General features: G+C 37.1%; 1 non-coding gene across 1 annotated transcript; it reads right to left on the reverse strand.

Annotated features, from left to right (window-relative positions):
* Nucleotides 1-12,939: 12,939 nt before the first annotated feature.
* On the reverse strand, nt 12,940-13,050 carry LOC129400502 (U6 spliceosomal RNA). The gene has a single exon (XR_008627734.1). It is a non-coding gene; the product is annotated as a U6 spliceosomal RNA (small nuclear RNA).
* Nucleotides 13,051-22,289: the final 9,239 nt, after the last annotated feature.

Consider the following 22,289-nt stretch of genomic DNA (forward strand, 5'->3'; position numbering starts at 1 on the left):
TGCCTGCTCGAGCAAATGGATAAACAACGGGACAACGGTCTACAGTGCTATGTCTACACCAGGTGATAATGGGGGATTAATCCTGGTTTTGCACTCAGGAATCATTGCTGGCAGTACTCATGGAACCATATGTGATGATACTTTGGATAGAACCCAGTCAGCCACATGCAAGGCAAGTGCCTTACTCACTATACTATCTCTGTGGCCCCTGAAATTTCAGTTTATTTTATTCCTTTTAAATGAAGTTGTTTCTTCTTAGACTTTTGTGAGTTTTTTTATATACCTTGATATTAAGTGCTTTGTCAGATTTAAAGTATGCAAATACTATGTCAGATATAAAGTGTGCAAATTTCTCTCATTACGTACATTGCCTATATGTTTTAATTATACTTTCTTTCATTAAAAAGTAATCATACTTATTTTTAGTTTGATGTTATCCATTTGTTGTTTTTTCTTGGATTACTATTTCAATTTCTTGCCTATAATTGATCTGTTCAAGTTTTCTGTTTATTATGATTTGGTTTTGGGAGGTTTATGATTCTAAGAAATTTTTCATTTCTTCTAGGTTCTCTATAGGTGTTATAAAACTGCTTGCAATAGTATAATATTGTCTTTATATTTCTGTGGCTTTCACTGGAGTTTTTCTTTCTTTTTTTCTATCTATTAGAGCTTTCTCTTATTTTTTTTCTTAGTAAGTTTAGCTAAGGGTCTGTGGATTTTAATTATTTTCAAAGACTCAGCTTTGTTTAATCAATGTTTGGTTTTATCTTTTTGAATTCTGTTTCATTTATTTCCATTTTAATGTTTTTAATTTTCTTCCTTCTGCTGATTTCACATCTTATGTATGCTTTTTTAAAGGCTATTGTTTTTCATGTTTTCAAAAAGATACATAATTTATACAATATTAATGACATCATGGCCAGGGGTAATTCTTGTGTGCAGAGCCAGGAGTGACCCCTGAGCATCGCTGGGTATGACCCAAAAAGCAAAAATAAATAAATAAATAAATAAATAGAAGAAACATAAAAGTACAAATGATCAAAGAAAGCAATAATGTACATTATAGAGGAACATTATTCATCAAATTTGAAATCTCAACATAATGGTAATAACAACATTTACAGATCTATGAAGAGATAATAATGTTACTGATGGTGGAAGAGTTCTGCCAGTGGAGGAGTAGGGTTCCCAGGGTTGCTAAGGAATTCCTCGAGAGGGAAATACACTGCTTACCCTCTTCCCATGTGGGTCACTCGGGAAAGTGCCTGAGAAATGCAGGACTGATGCATGTCTGCAGATGGGCTCTGTATCACACAGACGCTCAGACCTGCCAAACTTGGTGGCGGTGGTCCAGTTGTAGCTGGTCTATTTGTTCTGCACAATGTGGGAGAGGCTCCCTGCCATCGTATATTTCAGGGAGACAGGGACTCAGGCTGGAGCGAGGAGTTGCTCTTTGCAGGAAAGGGAAGTCAGTTCGAAAGCTTACCCAGGATTTTTAATTTCACAGCCTTAACCTCACAGTAAAAAAATTTCTGGAGGAGATGAATAGTAAAACAAAACACATTTATTGGGGAGGAGGAGAGAGGTAGATTTAGATATGTATTTAAGAGATAATAGTGACTTCTACAGAATTGGCAGAGCCCAAAGTAGATTTATGGGGAAGGTTAAAGAATGGATTTTACTGATAATCATCTTTGTTCCAAATTTGTTACACAACTAAGAATTAATAGGGCTTTTCCTAAAGAAAAGCACTGAACTTCTGGTGGTTCATTTTTAAGTTCCTATTGAGGCTTTGTCCTTGCCTTCTTGATGCCTTTCCTCTCTGAGATCCACCCCTCCTTGGGTCTGGATTCAGCATCTAAAAGGTTTCTCAGTCCTCTGAGGGGTCTTTTGCATCAAAGATTTCCATGCAGTTTAGCAGATTTAAGTTTCAAGCAATGTTTTCTCCAACATTGTATCTGCCCATACTATACCTTCGTGCCTGCAACAGTACTTTAAATTGTAACAAACTAAGTCAGAAAACCAAATTATAACAGGAGCTGTGTAGTAAAATTCAGTAGATCAAAGTAAAAACAAGAACAAACAAAAAAACCCTAGCTCTAACAAATAGAAAGTTAAAACCAAAAAGTTAACGAAAGTATTAAAAATAATTGAATTATTTGTTTGGGTTTAAATTAAACTCTAAAAATAGGTGTATTATTTGAAGGCTTGTGATTAAATGTAATGATCCAGTGGTACATTGTGGGGCAGAAAAGAACTCCCTAAAATCTTCCTGAAACACTATTAACAGAAAAGTATAACTTATTCATTATTACACAGCATTAACTAAAATAATTGTATGATTTACAAAATGTGTGCATTTTCTAAAATATGTTGAGGATTTTCATCATCAATGTGTATGTGCTTCAACTCTTACAACAAAAAATAGTATCTTTGGACTTAGTGTCTAGAGAGGTGTATGTGTAAAGTAGAGACAAAATGTTAAGAACGCGTTAGGGGAAAGAGTTTTAACAACTGTTTTGAAGCAAAAGGCAAGAGATGTTTTTGTTTGTAGTTTGTCTTTTTTAAAAAAAAATTGCTACGAGATACATAGTTATGAAATTGTTCATGATTGGGTTTTAATCATGCAATGTTCCAACAACATCATTTCACCTGCATATGTTTCCCACCAGAATATCTCTTCTCTCTTTTTCTCTCTCCCCCTTCATGTCCCCACCCCAAGCCTGCTTCTGTGCAGGTGCTTCTCTGTCTGTCTCTGTCTCTGTCTCTCTCTCTCTGTCTCTCTTTCTTTCTGTCTGTCTCTCTCTCTTTCTCACTTCACCTCCCTTCTGTGCATTATGGTGGAAGAGAGTTTTTAATGATAGATGTAAATTTGTGAAAAAGTACCGGAGGATGTTAGGGTAAAAGTTCAGCCAATGTTATTAGGCTATCCTTGTTTGCTAATTGCTAACATCAGAAGTTAGGTTCCTACATTCACACAGAGACTGGGAGGTGGAAATACAACACTTTTTGATGATTACATTTCAAAGGAATGGCTCTCTGGTATTTGAGAAGATATACCCATGTTTTAAAATTAATAGAAGGCTGAAAGAAAAGTTACATTTCAAAGGAGTAGATATAGAATTTAAACTGTTAGTTTTTTTCTTTTAATAAATAGGAAGTAGGCGGTTAAGAAAAAAGGAAGTTAGGATTTTATATTTAGAAAGAAAGCTAAAATTTAATCAAAGCTGTGGGGAGCTTTAAGTTAACTTTATCAGATATTACCAATTTTTTGCTGAAGAAATTATGAAACTTTAAAGAAATGTAACTGAACCAGAAAAAAAAGTTTATGGGGGAGTGGAGCAATAATACAGCAGGTAGGGGATTTGCCTTGCATGGGGCCAACCCAAGTTCAATCCCCTGCATCTTATATGGTACCCCTATAGAGGTAATTAGGGACAATATAAATAATTATATTGGTGAAATATGAGGTACAGAATTCATGTTGTAGTGAATCACTGTTACTGTCATCCTATTGCTTGAGCAGGCACCAGTAATGTATCCATTGTGAGACTTATTGTTACTGTTTTTGGCATATCCAACATACCATGGGTAGCTTGCCAGGCTCTGCCATGCAGGCAGATACTCTTGATAGCTTGCTGGGCTCTCTGAGAGGGGTGGAGGAATCAGTTGGAGTGAATATAAGGTAAGGAGAAAAAGACTATTTTATTCATACAAGATACTAATGAAAGTTATCTTATAAGAGAAAGTGATATCAAATAGATATTGACTTATTTTGTTTTGCAAGTTTGTTAGTTTTATGACTGAGGGGTCTTGAACTTCAATGTAATTTGCACTGGTAAAGCTTCCCTGACTCAGAGGCTTGATGTCCTTCTGTACTCCTTCCTCACTATATCTACTGTGCTCTGACGTTAAATCTTCAGACCAGTTCTGTGAGAATCTTTCATGGATAAGTTTGAGTGTTACTCTTTTTCTTCCCTGCTGATTCTCGCCCAGGGACTCTGCTGTTACTGGTTTGTGATTTTGAGGACCAGTGAGAATTATGTGGCTACTATGAGTGCCATCATGGCCTTGGCTCTCTACCTGCAATTTAAGACTGATTTCTGATGACTGCAAGTGTCTTCTGAGATGGGTAAGAGCTAGGAATAAGGCATTAATTTCATGAAATCTTTGGCAGCAATCTGAGCTCCCCTGAATCAGTGGGTTTAGCACAGACGAATAAGGGTGATGAGTATAAGGTGTGATGAGTAGAGATGTTGCACTGCACTGTGGTTCAGGTAGAAGATGGGACTGGAGCTGGAATGAGATAGAGAAAAGGGCCAAGAAGTGAAGCGTGACCTGCCCAGATGCAGTAGAAGCTAGGCTACTCAGGATGCTGCAGGTAGCTGCTGGAGTCTAGGTGGAGAAAGAGCACTTCTGGATCTGTGCCGACCATGAGGGAATAATCCAATATGTCACCTTCTCAACTGGATGATGCTGGCACAGAAGGCTGAAGGACAGCAGCATCAGAGGCCTGGGGTGTACACAGGTGTTGGCACATGAGGGAGAGCAGCAGGTGGGAGGTGAGGCTTATCTTCTTGACTGTGGTAGAGGCCGGGCCATCCAACATCTCTAGAATGTCTGTCTACTCTGGACTGGATAGAGGTACAGAATACTCATTCTGTTCATTCAGGGCTAGACATTTTCCATATGGGATAGTGAAATAATTTAAAGGAGCAGGGGTTATATGTTACAAAATAAATAATTAACAAATCACAGTTTTTCATCTTTGAAGATACCTGTAGCTTCAATATCGTGGAAGGTTTTGCCAACCTTGTCTTCAATGTACCTTATGGATTGTGGTCTGATGTTGAGGTTTTTAATCCATTTTGATCTGATTTTTGTGCATGGAGTCAGGTCGAGGTCTAAGCCCATTCTTTTGATATGGTTGTCCAGTTATGCCAGCACCGTTTGTTAAAGAGGTGTTCCTTGTTCCACTTCACATTTCTTGCTCCCTTATCAAAGATGAAATGATCATACATTTGAGGTTGTGTGTAGGGATATTCCATCCTGTTCCATTAGTCTGTGGCTCTGCCTTTGTTCCAGTACCATGTTATTTTAATTGTTACCTCTTTGTAGTAAAGTTTAAGGTTGGGGAAGGTGATGCCTCCCATCATCTTTTTCCCAAGAATTGTTTTAGCTATCCATGGGCGTTTGTTGTTCCATGTGAATTTGAGGATTGCTTGATCCACTTATTTGAAGAATTTAATGGGTATTTTTATAGGGATCGCCTCGAATCTGTATAATGCTTTGAGGAGTATTGCCATTTTGACAATGTGGAAACAGAGATAAACAAATGGGACTATATTAAACTAAGAAGCCTCTGCACCACAAAAGATACAGTGACCAAAATACAAAGACAGTCTACAGAATGGGAAAGGATATTCACCCAATACCCATCTGATAAGGGGTTGATATAAAGGGTATATAAAGCACTGGTTGAACTCTACAAGAAGAAAACATCTAACCCCATCAGAAAATGGGATGAAAAAATGAACAGAAACTTTTCTAAGGAAGAGATATGAATGGCCAAAAGGCACATGAAAAAACGCTCCTCATCACTAATCATCAGGGAGATGCAGATCAAAACAACTATGAGATACCACCTCACACCACAGAGAATTGCACACATCTAAAAGAACAAAAGCAACTGTTGTTGGAGAGGATGTGGGGAGAAATGGACTCTTCTACACTGCTGGTGGGAATGCCAACTGGTTCATCCCTGTTGGAAAACAATATGGACGCTTCTCAAAAAAATTCGAAATTGAGCTTCCATTTGATCCAGCAATACCATTTCTGGGAATATATCCTAGAGAAACAAAAAAGTATAGTCGAAATGACATCTGCACTTATATGTTCATCGCAGCACTGCTTACAATAGCCAGAATCTGGAAATAACCCGAGTGCCCGAGAAAAGATGACTGGTTGAAGAAACTTTGGTACATCTATACAATGGAATACTATGCAGCTGTTAGAAAAGATGAAGTCATGAATTTTGCATATAAGTGGATCAACATGGAAAGTATCATGCTAAATGAAATGAGTCAGAAAGAGAGGGACAGACATAGGATGATTGCACTCATCTGTGGAATATAAAATAACAGAGTAGGAGACTAACACCCAAGAATAGTAGTATATCATACAAGGAGCTTGGTTCCATGGCTTGGAAACTGGCCTCACATGCTGGGGGAAAGGCAGCCTGGATAGAGAAGGGAACACCAAGTAAAATGTGGTTGGAGAGCCCGCGTGGGAAGGGAGATGTGTGCTGAAAGTAGACTATGAACACAATGGCCACTCAATACCCCTATCACAAACCACAACACCCAGAAGGAAAGAGAGAGCAAAATGGAATACCCTGCCACAGAGGTGGGGTGGAGTGGGGGGATGGGATTGGAGGGTGGGAGGGATACTGGGTTCATTGGTGGTGGAGAATGGACACTGGTGGAGGGATGAGTTCTTGAACATTGTATGAGGGAAACACAAGCACGAAGACGGGTAAAATTGTAACTGTACCCTCACGGTGACTCACTAACTAAAAAATAAATTAAAAAACAAAACAAAACAAAACAAACAAATCACAGCTTTAAAAATTGTGGGGAAATGCTAGTTCGTGGGAGAGGGGGAAGGTGCCAATTAACTGGAAGTTTATAGAACTTTGTGTTATTTTCCAAACATCATCACATGTCCCTGAATATTGCTGATGTGTACCTGGAGGACCATAAGAACTACTGGAACAGTACTGGTGCTCCCTTGAAACTTGGGCCCAGGTAGTACAGTCTCATTGGATCCTAATATTGATCTATTGCCTTGGTTGACTGAGTAGTACTATGAATGGCCTTTGGACTTCATAAGCACTACTTGGGAACACCTAATCTTCTCTCCATAAAAGTCTCAAGACCAGAGTGAAAAGTTTGAATAAGTCAGGCATTAGGAATACTGTGAATAATATAAGAAAGAATGGAATATGAAGACAAAATAAGGATTGGTGGGACATTTTGAGATTCTATAAAGTAAGATAAGAGAATGCATAGGATTAATGCAAAGATAAAAATTGTTTTTGATAATCTTGAAAGGACAATAGAAATATGGTTAATGATAGTGCCAAACTTTAGCTTAGAATTGAGGGGTTGAATATTAGCCATGTTTTCCTCTTCCATTTCATCATATATTGATATCACTGTTATTCAGTGTTTTTCTTGCCTAAAGACTGCAATTTTAGCTTCCTATGTAAGAATTAAACAGCCAGCTATTCTGTTAAAAGTTGTATCACAGGCTCTAAAAATACTGTCTGATAAGATTCAACTTATTTCATCTTTTAAGTGTATGGTTAAGAGATTGTATGTTTTGAGAACAAGTCATTGTTAGATGATTTAGAAAAGTAGTGTCTTAGACCATTTTTTAAATGTGTGGTTGGAATGCTGCTCATTTGGAAGAAATGTCAGTGACCCCGGAGACACAGTAATTGGCTCTACCTTCTTTCAATGTAATATAAATAAATATTTTCTCCCCTTTCCAATTTAAGGCTGAGCAAATGTGGTCATGGCAAAGTTTCAGGTACTGCTTGTATATTAAGCTCATGTGTATAAATAATTTTGGACTTTATGTGAAATTCTTGTTTACTATGATAAGGCATTTGAACACTTATGATACATACCCAGCATTTGAAAATGGATTTCTTTGGGCATCAGGTTTTGCTGTCAAAATCAGGAGCATTGCTTATAGCGTAATGTTAAGATTTTATAATTCCATGTATCTTAAATAAGTTGTTCAATGTCTCTGTATTCTTCAATTGTAAAAAGAAAATGTTTCTTGCATTTTGACTTTTCCCCCCAGTGATTTGGATAAAAATATAATATACAGGAAAAAAACTTGGCTTTTACAAAGGATTCAAGGTTAATCTTTTTGTTTTGTTTTGGTTTTGGACCACATGGCACTGCTCAGGTATCATGCTGGGTGCTGGGAATTCAACCAGAGTCTGAAAGTCAAAAGCCTTACCTGCTGTACTATTGTTCTGGCCCACTCAATGTTAATATTTCTAACATTAATATATCTTATGCATTTATAGTTTTAGTTACAAGAGTTAGATCTGTTTCTGTTTAGTAAAACAAATATTTTTATACGTTTCCCATAAACATTCTTATCCTTAGCATCAGTAAAAATATATTGACAGCAATATTTCAATTTTTAATATATACATAAGAAGTAGAAAACAAAGAAGATAAAGTAGAAAAAAAGAAGGTAAATCAATACTTACTTTGGGGGGGGCACATCATATGGGGTGATGTTCAGAGGTTACTCCTGGGTTTGTACTCAGGAATTGCTCCAGGTAATGCTCAGGGGACCATATGAGATGCTGGGGAGAGAATCAGAGCTGCGTGCAAGGCAAGTGCCCTACCTGCTGTACTACCTCTCCAGCCCCAGCTATTATTTTTTTTATTTGTTTACTTAGAAATCTAAAGCATTGATAAAAATCTATTGTATTATTTATTGTCATTTGTAGGATAACATTAGTTTGTCTTTTCTGCCCTGCCATAGAGAGCTTAGGTTTATTGGGTTACTCCCAACACAGTGCTCCCATTCCTCTGTGTTTACTTGTAACTTCTTTCTTTGTGTTCTGTTTACTTGTAACTATTGTTTTTCTCTTCTCCTTAAGTCCTTTACATAGTTAATTCAGAGCAATGTCCTTTTTGTATGGGCACAAAGAGACAGTTAATGCTATGCTTTTGTAATATGAGAGTTAATTGACTTCAAATGATATTTTCCTCCTGGGCATCTGTTCTCTCAACTTAAGCCTCAGTTGTCCTTACTTCCTAGCATCCCCCAAAGCAGGGTCCCAACGAGTGACTGCATGGACCCAGGGCAAGTGGTGAGCTATGTGCTACCCTTGCCTCGAAATGGGACTGGCCAAAGTGCCATAATGCTTAATTATAAGTTAAGGGCTTGGGCATGTACAAATGCTGTCATGATCCAAAAAGCAATAACTAGTTTTGGACCCTGCTAGGGTTAGAAATGATTAATCTGGCCTGAGCACTGTAGTCTGAGTCTGTGGCAAGATGTTCCCAGGAGAGCTGCACTACAAGCCTCAATATATCTCTTGCTGTGTCCATACAAAAATAACTAATATTAAGAAGTAGAATTAAGATGTTAATTAAAATGTTAATTGAGTTATTGGACTGAGGAAAGGAGAAAAACACCTTAAGTGGTTTTTTGCCCTTGAGCAAAGGAAGGGCTTTCTTAGGTTGATTTTGCTACTGGGTGTAGCATCCGCCCAGAGTGCTGGGGAGTGAAGAGAGGAGAGGGTGGGAGTCGGGAGAGAGCGGGGTGCAAGATAGAGCACAGAGAGATGAGCAGGAGAGACAGGAGACAGGAATGAGGGGCAGTGTGAGACTAGAATGGGGGACTCAAGAGACTGGAATAGGCGTGTGGGGAGAATGGGATAAATGGTAACTGATCAACCAACCCGCTTGGCCCTTGTTTCCTCCTCCATCTGCCCCATGGCACGGGCTGCCCTGGCTGGGCGAGCGGCCTGAGGACCCTCGAACCCGATTGCAAGGAGGAGAGCCACTTGGGGCCTCCCTAGCTGCCTGGAGATTATACAATCCTTATATTATCAAAATTATATGCTATAATTTTTTATGTTTTCAAGTAACAGTTTGCAGCAGTGGTAAGTAATGAAACATCATTGTTTAGTGTCATTGTTACTCGTATGATAATTAAGCTCACAGGACCAAAGCTCATATTTAATATGCATGTCAAGCAGGAGCATTAGAGTGATAAATTTAAAAGGTCTGATTATTCATTACTGTACATACTGTGGCTGGGAAATGTCAAAGTTAACAATGTTAGTTACCTTATTATCAAGCAATAGATATTTAACTTTATATATATATATATAAGCTCAGTGTTTTGAAAAATTTTATAGAAAACAACTTAATTTCATGTTTGCAAAGAAAATTTTCTTGATGCAAAAAAAGCTGTCTTTCATTTTACATTATTATTTTAATCAAAAAAATACTTAATGTATATCTTTATAAAGCTATGTGATGGATACAAGTTACAATCCTGACCCTACATGCCAGACCCTTCAAAGCCTGACATTAGTTCTGTCTTTTTCATGGCAAATAGTAAGATTAATGAAAAAAAAAACTCTATGTCATAATTGGAAATACATAAAATATCAAATGAGGGAATGTCTAAAAGTTTCTCAGAAACTTCAAAACGCTTCATATCTATCTATCTATCTATCTATCTATCTATCTATCTATCTATCTATCTATCTATCTCTCTATCTATCTATCTATCCATCTATCTATCTACATATATAGGTTAGTTCCCCTCTATCTATTGGTCCATTAACCAGTACACAATGTCCACACTTATGTCACTCAATATCTCAATTTCTCTTTACTTTTCTTACCTTGAACTCTATTTGGTCGGATACAACTATAGCTATCTCAGCTGTTCTGCATCTATTTTTTGCCTATTTGATTGTTTTTCAGCCTTTCACCCTAGATTACGTTTATCATGAAAGTTTGTGTCTTATACAAGCAGAAGTAGCAGTTAATGGGTGTTTGTCTCATGATCCATCCCTCACTCTCTGCTTCCTAATGAGAGGGTTAAGTCTATTGAGTTTATAAACATAAAAGATTTTGTTGTTATTCATTCGTGAGGGTTTTGGTTACTTTTACCAATCAAACTTTGCTTTTACATGATATAATTCCACATTCTTAGTAAAACTAGTTTAGATAAGTGACCTCTAATGTTGCTTATCTGAATTATGGAACACACATAGTAGTTCTTAGGTCTATTTTCTTACTCTGAGCTCAGAGATCCTTCCTGGTAATGTTCAGAGGATAATATGTGGTGTCAGAGATTGAACTGGGGTTGACCACGTGTAAGGCAATGGTTTTAACACCTGTTTTATCTTTTTAGTCCCTGAAAAGTTCCTTTCAACCGGTCAAATTAAAGATATAACCTTACAGATTAGAGGGTTCATGGTTGGAGGTTCTTTAAATTAGACAATTGAAATATATCACTTGACTCCATTTTTGCATATAGAACTGCATTTATGAAATATGAGGTAAATTTTAGGTTTCAGCACTTTTATATGAAGTTTTTCTTTCTCTCTTACTACTTTTTATGAAGTGCTGGGAATTGGCCCTGAGTGTACAGATCTGAAGCAGGAATGCCAGAAAGGATTAGGAAAAGAGACAGAAATAATAGAGAAAAGGTATGGGATTATGGACCTAATAGCTTCATAAACTGAGAGCCCTCACTGTCATTCATGTACAGTATTTATTGTTTAGCCATAGTGATCATAAGAAGGAGAACAACAGTCTTTGATCAAATGTCTAACTCTCTTAATCTATCTGGTCTAGACTTTTACACATCCATGGGCTTTAGCATATTGGGACAAATATCTTTGTAATGAGCACTGTCAAGGGGAGTCTTCCAGGAGAAAGAGCAGAGATAAAAAACAGTTAATGGACCAATGCCTAGACAGCATTCTGCCATAGCACCAGCTTCCTGGGTTGAAAGATACCACAAGCCTCCAGCCTACCCTTCTCCTCTATCATAATTGCTAGTTCCTAAATCAGAATTTATTTCTGTGTTTGTTTGTTTTTTGTCATTTTGATTGTATCTTTGTGTTGCTATATTACGTTTGGGTTTATTTTGATTGGCATCTTTTGGGCCTCATGGATCAGTGGGCTGGGTTCTCTCTTCAAATAAATAAAAAGCTCAGCTATTAATTTTCTTTTTGACCAGTTGTGCTTCTCCTTTCCCTCTTTCCTCTTCTCTGAATTTGATTATAAGTTTATTCTTTCTGATGTGGTCAACCAAATCTGAAGTTCTAATTTTCATCAATATTTTTTCTACTATCTCTTTTTCATAGATGACGTTGCATACCTTGTTTTGAGGCCACTGACTCAATTTTCAGTTTTATCCTTCCTGATGATGATACTTGTTGCTGTTTTCTCTAGCTTTTTCATTTATACTTGACTGGCCATAAATCATGCTTTCCATTTTAACTGGTAGAAATAAATGTTTCTTGGGTCTGGAGCGATAGCACAGTGGGTAGGGTGTTTGCCTTGCATGTGGCTGACCCGGGTTTGATTCCCAACATCCCATATGGTCCCCTGAGCACTTCCAGGGCTAATTCCTGAGTGCAAGAGCCAGGAGAAACCCCTGTGCATTGCCGGGTGTGACCCGAAAAGCAAAAAAAAAAAAAAGAAAAAAGAAAGAAAGAAATGTTTCTTGTCCTATATAAATTCTAAAGAGCTCCTTACAAATCTTTGGGGTGTTTGTTTACACAAGTTCAGGTAAATATGTCTGTTAGAATTCTTGGGGGAACTCAAAGGAGTCCCTCTGCAGATTATTGTATGTATCTTACTGTATGTTTCTGTGTACTCTCAAATATCTGTCCTGATAACTTGACTGTCTCTAGAGTCCAGATCTATCTCCTTAACTCAGGGAGATGCTCATTGTCTGATAGATTCACCTCCCTTCTCCCTACAGAATCCCTGTTCTAGCAAAAATCATTTGTTATCCTCATTTCTGCTCTTATATATCCTCTTATATTTTATTGACACTGTATATTATTGTTTCTTTGTGCCCCATATGCATTCTTAACAGTTCTATTCTAAATTCCTTATCCTAGAGGTTGTATAATTCATTATTACTGACTGGGTCACCTGAACTAGCAACTTCACTCACTAAGCCTGTTAGGCTTTTGCATTTATTGCCATTGCAACCTTTGCAGTTTGTAGTTGTTTCTTATATGTTGTTGTGTTGTTAGGAGCCTACAGTTAGGATGTTTTTGTATGTCTTTGTACAGTGAGTTGTGGAGAAGTGAAGAAATGTGAGGCCTGGCTTCACTGATACCTATAATATAGGATATACATAAAGTAACTTCGCCTAGGTTCTTCACAAATTTGCATGTCATTCTTCCGAAGGGGCCATGCTAATCTTTTCTTTATCATTCCAATTTTAGTATATGTTACCAAAGTGAGCACAGAAAAAAAATCCTTCAAGATATATTTAATTCAACTTCTCATTCATTTTTAGAGGCCAGAACCAGTTAAGTGGGACTGTTAATTTGGTATTTATTGTTTTTTGACTTAGCATATGATAAACATCAAAACATCATTTTCCACAATGGAAAATGCAAATTCTTATAAATATCAGATAGTCCATTTTTATTCCTATACTAATATGATTATATGCACTTACATAAATAAGGGAGGTTGGAGGGAGAGTTTGAGACAGAGACAAAGAAAAGGAGGCTAGAGAAGCAATAAAAACTAACATTAATAGATTATGTTCCAAAGCAGATATAATTTCCTTGATAGTGACATTTACAATTAATTTAGTGAGAAGTTTTTGATTGTTCCCCAATATCTTCTCATTTCTTCTTAATATCCTCTCATTTCTTCTCAATACCTTCTCATTTCTTTAGTCTATTCTGCCATCCTTGGTGTAAAACTGAAGCCAAATAGGTGTTCTCAGCTAGATAAGAAATCTGGAACACAAAAATGTTGTAAAATTGACCAGAGTTTAAGTACTCTACAAATACATGGGCAGTGTTATGGGACATTAGCAAATGATGGAATAATCAGCTAGTATAAGAACCAAGGAAACATCACCACCCATTGTCTAATGATGTTAGAATAAAGAACAATGTGGAAACCCAAAGAAGCCTCCTTCATAGAAGTAGTTGTAGTTTAGTTTTCTTTTGGGTTTGGAGCAAGGGAGTGAATACACCCTGCAGTGCTCAGTGTTTACTTCTGGTTCTGCAGTCAGGGAACACTCCTTGTGTGGCTCAGGGAATCATCTTGGATGCCTGGTATCAAACCCATGTCAGCAACGAAAGGCAAGTAAACTTCCAATATACTATATCTCTAATTTAGGAGTAGGTTTTAATAGAAAGATGCACTAATTTAAGGGAACTTAGTACAAAGTAACTAAAAAAAGCAATATCTCAACCTGCTTTTGCTCCACCCTCTGAAATGATTCTGATTCTCTTCACTGGCCAAAGCAAAGGGAAGAGGGAGTGAAAAATTATAAATCCTCTTTTCAGGTCATTGAAAAGAATGGAAACATTTCTATTTATGAATATAAATATAGTTACTTAAAACAATGTACATTTATTATTTCATGTTTATTATTTCACATTTATAGATCAGAGGATTGAGAGGTCTGACTGGGGCTTTACTTGTCTCACAAAGCAGAAATTATGGTGTCAGTAGAATTGAATTTCTGTATGAGGTCTCTGGGTAGCTGATAAACACTTTGAATAACATTTTTTGGGCCAAGAATATAGATATTTTCATTTAGTATTAACTGAAGTGTAGATTCATCAATCAGTAGAGATTAAATCTTAATGCTGTCCCTCATTCTTAAATTTATTAATAGTATTTTGAGAGATTTTCATAAATAATACCTAAATAACCAATGCAGTATTTAAGAAAGTGAACAAAAACAAAGGTATTGGAAGAAAATTCAGTTCTAAGTTGGAAAATAAAATGGGAAGAGATCTAATGAGTTAAGGTAGTATCAAATGTATACTGTGTGCTGTGGTGGGTAAAATGGCTGTATAACCTTAACAGTGCAAAGGGATATTATTGTACTCAATGAAGATATCTTTTTTGGCTGCCTGATGGGTTAACAAGGAATGATTGTAGGACAACTTGCAAGGAAAAAGGAACAAAATAATTTTAATTTTTTCTTTCCCTTAATGTTTTATCAGTTAGACAAAAAGACATCAGACATTTAAGATACCTATAGGAGTCTATAATAATATCAATAATTTATGCTATGTACATGTAAAAAATATTCTTATTCTGTTTTCATAGGGCCCAAGTCTCTGAGGTGTATGTTAGTGAATGAAGAACCGTGGAGTCTAAATGATGTGCCTGGAGCTGGAGGTTCTTCATCCTCTTAACACCTTTTTCGATGCTCTTGAAGGTTTTTGACACCACTCTTTCCTCCTGTGCTGCTCAGGTGCCAGGTCGTTCATCATGTTGAGACCCAGGTACACATAACTGCTGCATTCGGAGATGTTTGTTCCATTGAGAGCAAATGAAACCTCAGGAACTAGTTCGTTTCTCATGAACATTGTCTTCATGAGATTCAGCTGCAGTCTGACCTTTCCACACTCACTATCGAAGTCAGCCAGCATTTGTGCCACTTGGCTAATGTTTGGTGTTATGAGAACGATGTCATCAGAGAAGCAGAGGTGGTGTAGATGCTGACCATCTATCTTCACTCCCATTCCTTTCCATTCTAGTCGTCGCATGATGTTCTTGAGGGTGGCACTGAAGGGTTTTGGTGAACTGGTATTGCCCTGACGAATCCCTCTCTTTACATAGTGATCATTTCTTTGTAGAATGGTGAGATCCTGGTGGTGAATCCATAATACAGCTCGAGGAGGATCCTGATGACTGAGTACATCAGTACTGATGTACTGATAAGAGCGCTATTCAGGTCTCCCAAAGAGGATTCGAAAGAGCTATACTTGGAGTATCACGCTTCACTCAAGTGAGAGAAGTAATCTGGAGTTCTGACCTCTGTCAATGATCAAGAATCAGGAGGGGTGCCTTATTTCCCAAGCCATCGAAAATCAGATGGGCCGGACACGTAATGCGATTTGGGGACGATCACTGGACTAGAGCTGTTACCAACTGGATTCCACAGGACATCAAAAGAATGCCTGGCCATCCACCTACAAGATGGTCAGACTTCTTCATCAAGACCCTCTTTGTGTTCCTGGAGTGAGCGGATGCCACTGGGCTACGCTAGCATGTGACAGGGACGAATGGAGACGTTACTGGTGCCCACTCGAGCAAATCGATGAGCAATGGGATGACAAGTGATACAAGTCAAGTAATGTATGTAAAAACTAAAATCTAATTTATTTGCTAATTCATTCATGATAAAAATATAAGCCCCAGCTTAGTAATTCAATTTATTTATCTCAACACTGATATTTAAAATTACTTTTAAGTAACTATGCTATTTATTTTCACTAAATAAAATTGAACATTTAGTATAATGTTATCACTGTCTCTAGGAAAATCTCTAAATATATAAAATATATGAAAGAGTAAATTTGAAATAAACATTGCAAATGCATATGGTCTTGAGTAATCAGAGTATTTGGTAGTTTTAAATTATTCTTTGTACAAATTTTCTCACTAATTAATTTTGTTATATGTATGGAAAATTATACTGCATTGGAGGACAAATTTAGGATCTAGCTATTTCCTTTTAGCTTTGAAATCTTATCATTAAAATTACTTGGAAACTTGTTTCAAATGCTATATAAGACATTATCCATATTTCTAACAATTCAATGGGTTAAGAAATATCAATCTAATTTTATTTCCAAAGTAGAAAGATAAAATAGATTAGTACAACAACTTCTCACATGTTCATTACTGAGTAAAATAAGTATCAGTATTAGAAACTAATCTGCTGCTAACCCTGAGGATATTTACTGTGTATAAATGTTTCTATTTCTGTGTAGAGATAGAGTCAGTATATATACATATAGATGGAAAGGGAAAAACTAACGTCAAAGTTATTACATTCTCCATATATTTTAGAATTAATTTGCAATTGTCTTATAATTAAAGATGCTGATTGAGGTAGAGACTATCCACTATCAACTATTATCCACTATTACTTTTTAGTAACAAAATGATGTCATTTTTCAACAGAAAAAACTGCACTTTTAACTACAATTAAATGATAATTTAACTGTATCCAGTTAAATTCTCATTTCTATGCTCATTTACAGCTAGGTTTACATAATGATAGGACCAATTCTCCAAATAAGTGAAAGTTGTATAGAACTCTAGAAAAGCTAAAAGTAATAAATCCAGAAAGATGAAGTGTACATGGGTGTGTGTGTATGATAAAAAGTTAAACCATCTTAAGGCATTGTTTTAATTGTCTTTTTTTGAATACAATTAACAATATATTCAGTTATGTTGTCTATTGTCCAATTTCCATTAATCACTAAATCTAATATCTATATCAAGTGCTGTTAAAACATTTATTTATTAGTTATTTTATTAGATTTTAACCATTTCTAAATAAGAACAACAAGAATGAAAGTGAAAAACTTGCATTTGAACAATATGGTGAAAATATTTTACCCCTAGAAATATCAGTCTTGCCCTACTCTTCCATAATCTTTGGTAGATACACTCAAGCATCAACACCTCCATGTAAGAGGTATTATTATCTTAAGTGTACTTGCCCCATGCTTACTCTCTGACTTTCTTACTTATAGACTAGATATATGTTTTTAACATTTGTTTGATTTGATTTTTTTTTTGGTTAAGAAACAGTAGTTTTTATTTAAAGGAAGTTTAGAGAGATGGAGGAATGCGGGGTGGGGGGAGAGAGAGAAAGAGAGAGAGAGAGAGAGAGAGAGAGAGAGTGCTTTCAGAAAGGAGTTTATAAACAAATTTCTCCAAATTCTCTTGGCCTGGAGCTGTCATAGATAAGAGTTTATCTGGGAGTTGACACAGGGAAAATCTTGCACTGTAGATGGTCCTTTTATATTCTATCACAGCCTTTAGACTACCATTTATTCACCTATTGTGTGGGTCCATCCTTCTCTGGGTGCTGGGTTCAACATAGATTTCAGCATCTGGGTAGTGCCTCAATTTCTCCAACTCTAAAGAGCTGATGATTTGCATTTCAAAGGGATGTAATTTTCATGCTTTGGGCTACCTCAGTTGGTCTTGTGATTTACACTTGGAAACTTAAAACATATACCTCTTTATGACCATTATATTTACCTTTTGTAGATAGACTTTAGTGACTTCTAAGGCTTGAGATGCATATGTTCTCTGAGTATGAACTAGACATTCACATCAAGATTACAAATGCAAAGTTTCTCTGTTGTTTCCTGAGTGTTTTTTTTCCTCCGTTAATAATAAATTTATTAATACATTTAAAAAGTAACAATGGCCTTTGGGCCGTGCTGTGGATAGAGCATGATGGAAGAACCCAAAAGCGCGCCCTTGGACTCCAAGCAGCCCTCTGAACTAATTCCAGCACGGGATCGGAGACCCCACGGCGGGCTGCGAGAGTGGAAACCGGGAATTCCCCAATTCTTTTAACCTCTCTCTCTCTCAATCCCTTCCTCCCGAGCACAGCGCAGGGTCCACGGCTTTTTGAGTGCAAAATGGAGACGCCGAACCTCTCTAGGTTTCTCCATCTTATGAGCACCATAAAAGGGTAAAAGTTTATAGTGATGTTATTTCTGGTTGTACTTTCCCTGGACTTTATACAGAAACCCAAAACCGCGCTGCCGCTTCCGCGGCCGTGCGACCTAATGTCATCTTAGTATCAGCAATATGTAATGGTTCCTTCTTAATGGGTCGGACTTTTGTGGGAGATCCTAACAAGAATAGTAAGTCTTTTGCTGAAATATTGAAGGCAATCAAAGTGGTAGCCATCTCTCTAGACTGAACTAAGCTATATCCCCACGCCGGCTGAGAAGAAATATCCTTCTTTCTCGGGAAGAAACGCGGCGTGGTGTCAAACATAGTGTGATGTCCATTAAGCAAACAGACCTGGTGGCGTGGGAATGGGATATAAGGGGAAAAATTATGTACATGGAACAGCGGGATGCTGGTGGAATCTCGAGCCGGAGCCGATACCAGCGCAAGACCTTTGGTTCCAGAAACTGCTTGCAGACACTCTACTAGACTATCAACTAAGCCAGAGCCCCACGCCAGCTGATGACAGGAAATAACCATCCTCTTCGGTTTTTTTCCCTTTGTCAGACAGCGTAGCGATTACTAAACAGGCATGAACTCGGTGGTGCGGGGCAAGGGGGAAAAAGAAAAGCTATGTAACAAACAGCGGGACTTAATATCTCTATATTCTTAGCAATGGAGAACTATCAAATGCTTCCTTGGCAATAGGACTGTCTTTTTCTTTTTTGGGGGAAACCCCAGCAACGGTAGTGAGTTGTGTGTTGAAACATGGAATGTAATCGAGATAAAGCGTAAACGAAGTGAAACTTATCACGTACAAGGGTGGGGACTGGGGAGGTGGGAGGGGGCGGCAGATATACTGGGGGGGTTGGTGATGGAAGATGGGCACTGGTGAAGGGAAGGAATGGAAGGGTGTCTGAGTATTGTATAACTAACATAATCCTGAGAACTATGTAACCCTCCACTTGGTGATTCAATAAAAAAAATTAAAAAAAAATAAACATAAAAAGTAACAATGGAAATTAGGAAGTATATGCAGAACCTCTGTCTCTCATGTGGTATTTGCTGAAAATAAAAAAGCCTTTGTTTAACATTGTTATATGAAAACTTAATTTCTACTTTGACCTATATATTTTTTTAAACTTTTATTAAATCACCATGTGGAAAGTTACAAAGTTCTTAGGTTTATATGTCAGTTATACAATATTCAAACACCCATCCTTTCACCAGTGCCCATATTCCACTACCAGAAACCCCAGTATACCCCCTGCCCCCACCCCCTACCCCCTACTGTATAACTAATGAATTTCACTTAATTTTTTCTTTACCTTGATTACATTCCATAATTCAACACAAAACTCACTATAGCTGTTGGAGTTTCCAACCAAGAGAGACAGACCTACTACATTTGATAATTAGTTTTTCATTGCTGAAAATGAAGAGATTTATAGCCCCACTGCTACAAGTACATAACTCTCTCTCTCTTTTTTTTTTTCCTTTTTCCCCCCTCATCCCCCTTCCCGCGCCTCATAGTATTGTGTACACCACGCCGCGTCTACCAGCGTGGGGCTTTTGCTTAGTTCACAGTCTAGAGAGGTGGCTGCTACGTTAAAAACCTTCAACATTTCAACAACTTACTGTTATTATTTGGAGTTTCCCACCCAAGTCAGACCTGTTCAAAAGGAACCGTTTCACATTGCTGACAATTATAAATGTTAAGGTTTTGGATTTCTGTATAAAGTCCGAGGAAAATTCTGCCAGAAATTACATAGCCCAGCTCACACAGTCCCAGTGCATTGCTGTAAGAAGTCTCTGAATTCAAAGTCTTTAGGCGCAGAGTGTCCGATTTGCGCTCAGCGGCTCCGGATTTATCTGGGCCGAGGGCATGCCGGTTACGCCCCCTTCCCATGAGTTTCTGGGAGCCCCCAAAGTAAAAACCGAATACCTCTGGGTTTGGAGTCACAGAAGATGGTGCCTGCCACGTGGGTGCCACCAGGCCGCTGCTTTCCGTGCAGGAAGACAGGGTGGGGAGGAAAAAAATCCACCCCCAGCAGCACAGAGTTGTAGACCAGTTCGCAGTCCCAGTGCATTGCTATCGGATGCTGCGCTGGATGCCCGAATGTTCCTGAGTGTTAATAAAAGGACAACCTCTTGGGCTGGAGAAAGAGTACAGTGGGTAGACTCTTAACCTTGCTCTTGAACATCACAGATTTGATCCTGACATGCCATAAGGTCTCCTAGGCCTTCCTGTGTTCCCTGAGTACAGAATCAGGAGTAAAAGCTAAGCACCACCAGGTATAGTCCAATGCCTACCCCCCCCCCCCCATTAAAAAAGACAATCTGTTAGCTGAATTAAATAAGTAAACTCGTGTACTGTCTAGAAATTTGTCAATTTGTCAATTTATAAATAGTACACACGATTTTACCTTTTATAAAAGATTTTTATAACATTTTTTAAAACATATAGTGAGATAACAGGTAAGGAAAAACTGCATTTATTGAGGAAGGAAAAGAAAACAGAATTATCAGGATTTAATATTTTATCTTCAAACAGTTCCTCTTTTAGACTTCTTTCTAAGATCTAAAAGATCTGGTTGAATAACATATTGGTTACCCTTGAAATTTGAATAAGTTATCTCTATTCATCTTGACTTTTATGTTACAGAACTAGAAGAATAACATCTTTGTTTAATAAGCAATTAATCAGAGACATTCATTATTAGATCCCATTTATCAGAATTTAGCACTGTAAAATTGGAAAGTGGAAATTGAGTTAATATCTTCTTATTAGTGTGTATTTACCTTCTCCTTTTTACTTTAAGATTAATATACTGGCCAGTATGCAATCTGTTTTGATTAAATAAATTTGTTGTTAGTTATGTTCATCTAACAAACAAATGCAAACGTTTTTTAGTTTTAAGACTTTTGAGTGAAAACCAAATTTTGTTTATTTTAAATTAAATAGTTTAATTTGTAATTTTTGGTAAAGTAAACTTTTCTAGGTTCCAGACAGATGTTTTAGGGGTTAAGGAATTTGCTTTGCATATGACCTGCCACAGCACTACATATAGATCCCCTTAAAATACCTGAGCACCAAGAGTGACTCCTGAACAGAGTCAGGACTAACTTTTTTGTCTGTTTATTTGTATTGGGGGCCACACTTGGCAATGCTTAGGAGTTACTCCTGACTCTGGACCACTATTTGTGGTGCTTGGTAGACTATATGAGATATCAGGGATCAAATCTGAATTGACTATTTGCAAGACAAGTGCCTTAGCTGCTGTACTACCTATCCAGCCCCAGAAGTAGACTTTGAGCACTGCTGAGTGTGAACCAACCTCCCTCTTTGCCCTGCAAAATAAATACATTTTATCTTATTACATTATGCATTTCAGAGATAATTTTAATTTTTATTGTTGTTAATATACTTATCAGTTTATGTCTTGCATTATGAAAAAAATACAAATGACACACAAATATGTGCAAAATTGGCAACACTAATTTAAATTGAATAGAATGAAGGAACAAATTAGGTTACATGTCCTATGCCAGGAAAGTGGCTACTCTCCAACATCCAGTCACCAGTTCAGTATACTTGAAAGGAGCAGTATCCTTGAAAATCCTTGAAAATCCTGCATATCCTTGAAAATCCATCACAAAGAGGAAAACAATTGTTAAGTATTTATCAATGATGTGTTATCTATGCTGTGCAATTGGGTAGACTTTAGTCATGAGTGACAAATATTTGAAATTCAGTTAGTCTAATTTTAAAAGTCCTCTGTTAAATACATTCTAAATTTCATAGTATTAGGATACAAAAATAATATAAAATCATAATAATAATTTACACATTAATTTTAAAGATACGTTAAATATACTGGGTAAAAAAGAACATTATTAAATTTAATTTTACATATCATCTCACTTAGAAAATACTTTATTTGTCTTTTGGAGGTAGCACTCAACAGTGCTCAAGACTTACTCCTCTATCTGTGCTCAGAGGTCATTTCTCTG

The sequence above is a fragment of the Sorex araneus genome, chromosome X (assembly GCF_027595985.1).
Source record: "Sorex araneus isolate mSorAra2 chromosome X, mSorAra2.pri, whole genome shotgun sequence".
Taxonomy (NCBI): domain Eukaryota; kingdom Metazoa; phylum Chordata; class Mammalia; order Eulipotyphla; family Soricidae; genus Sorex; species Sorex araneus.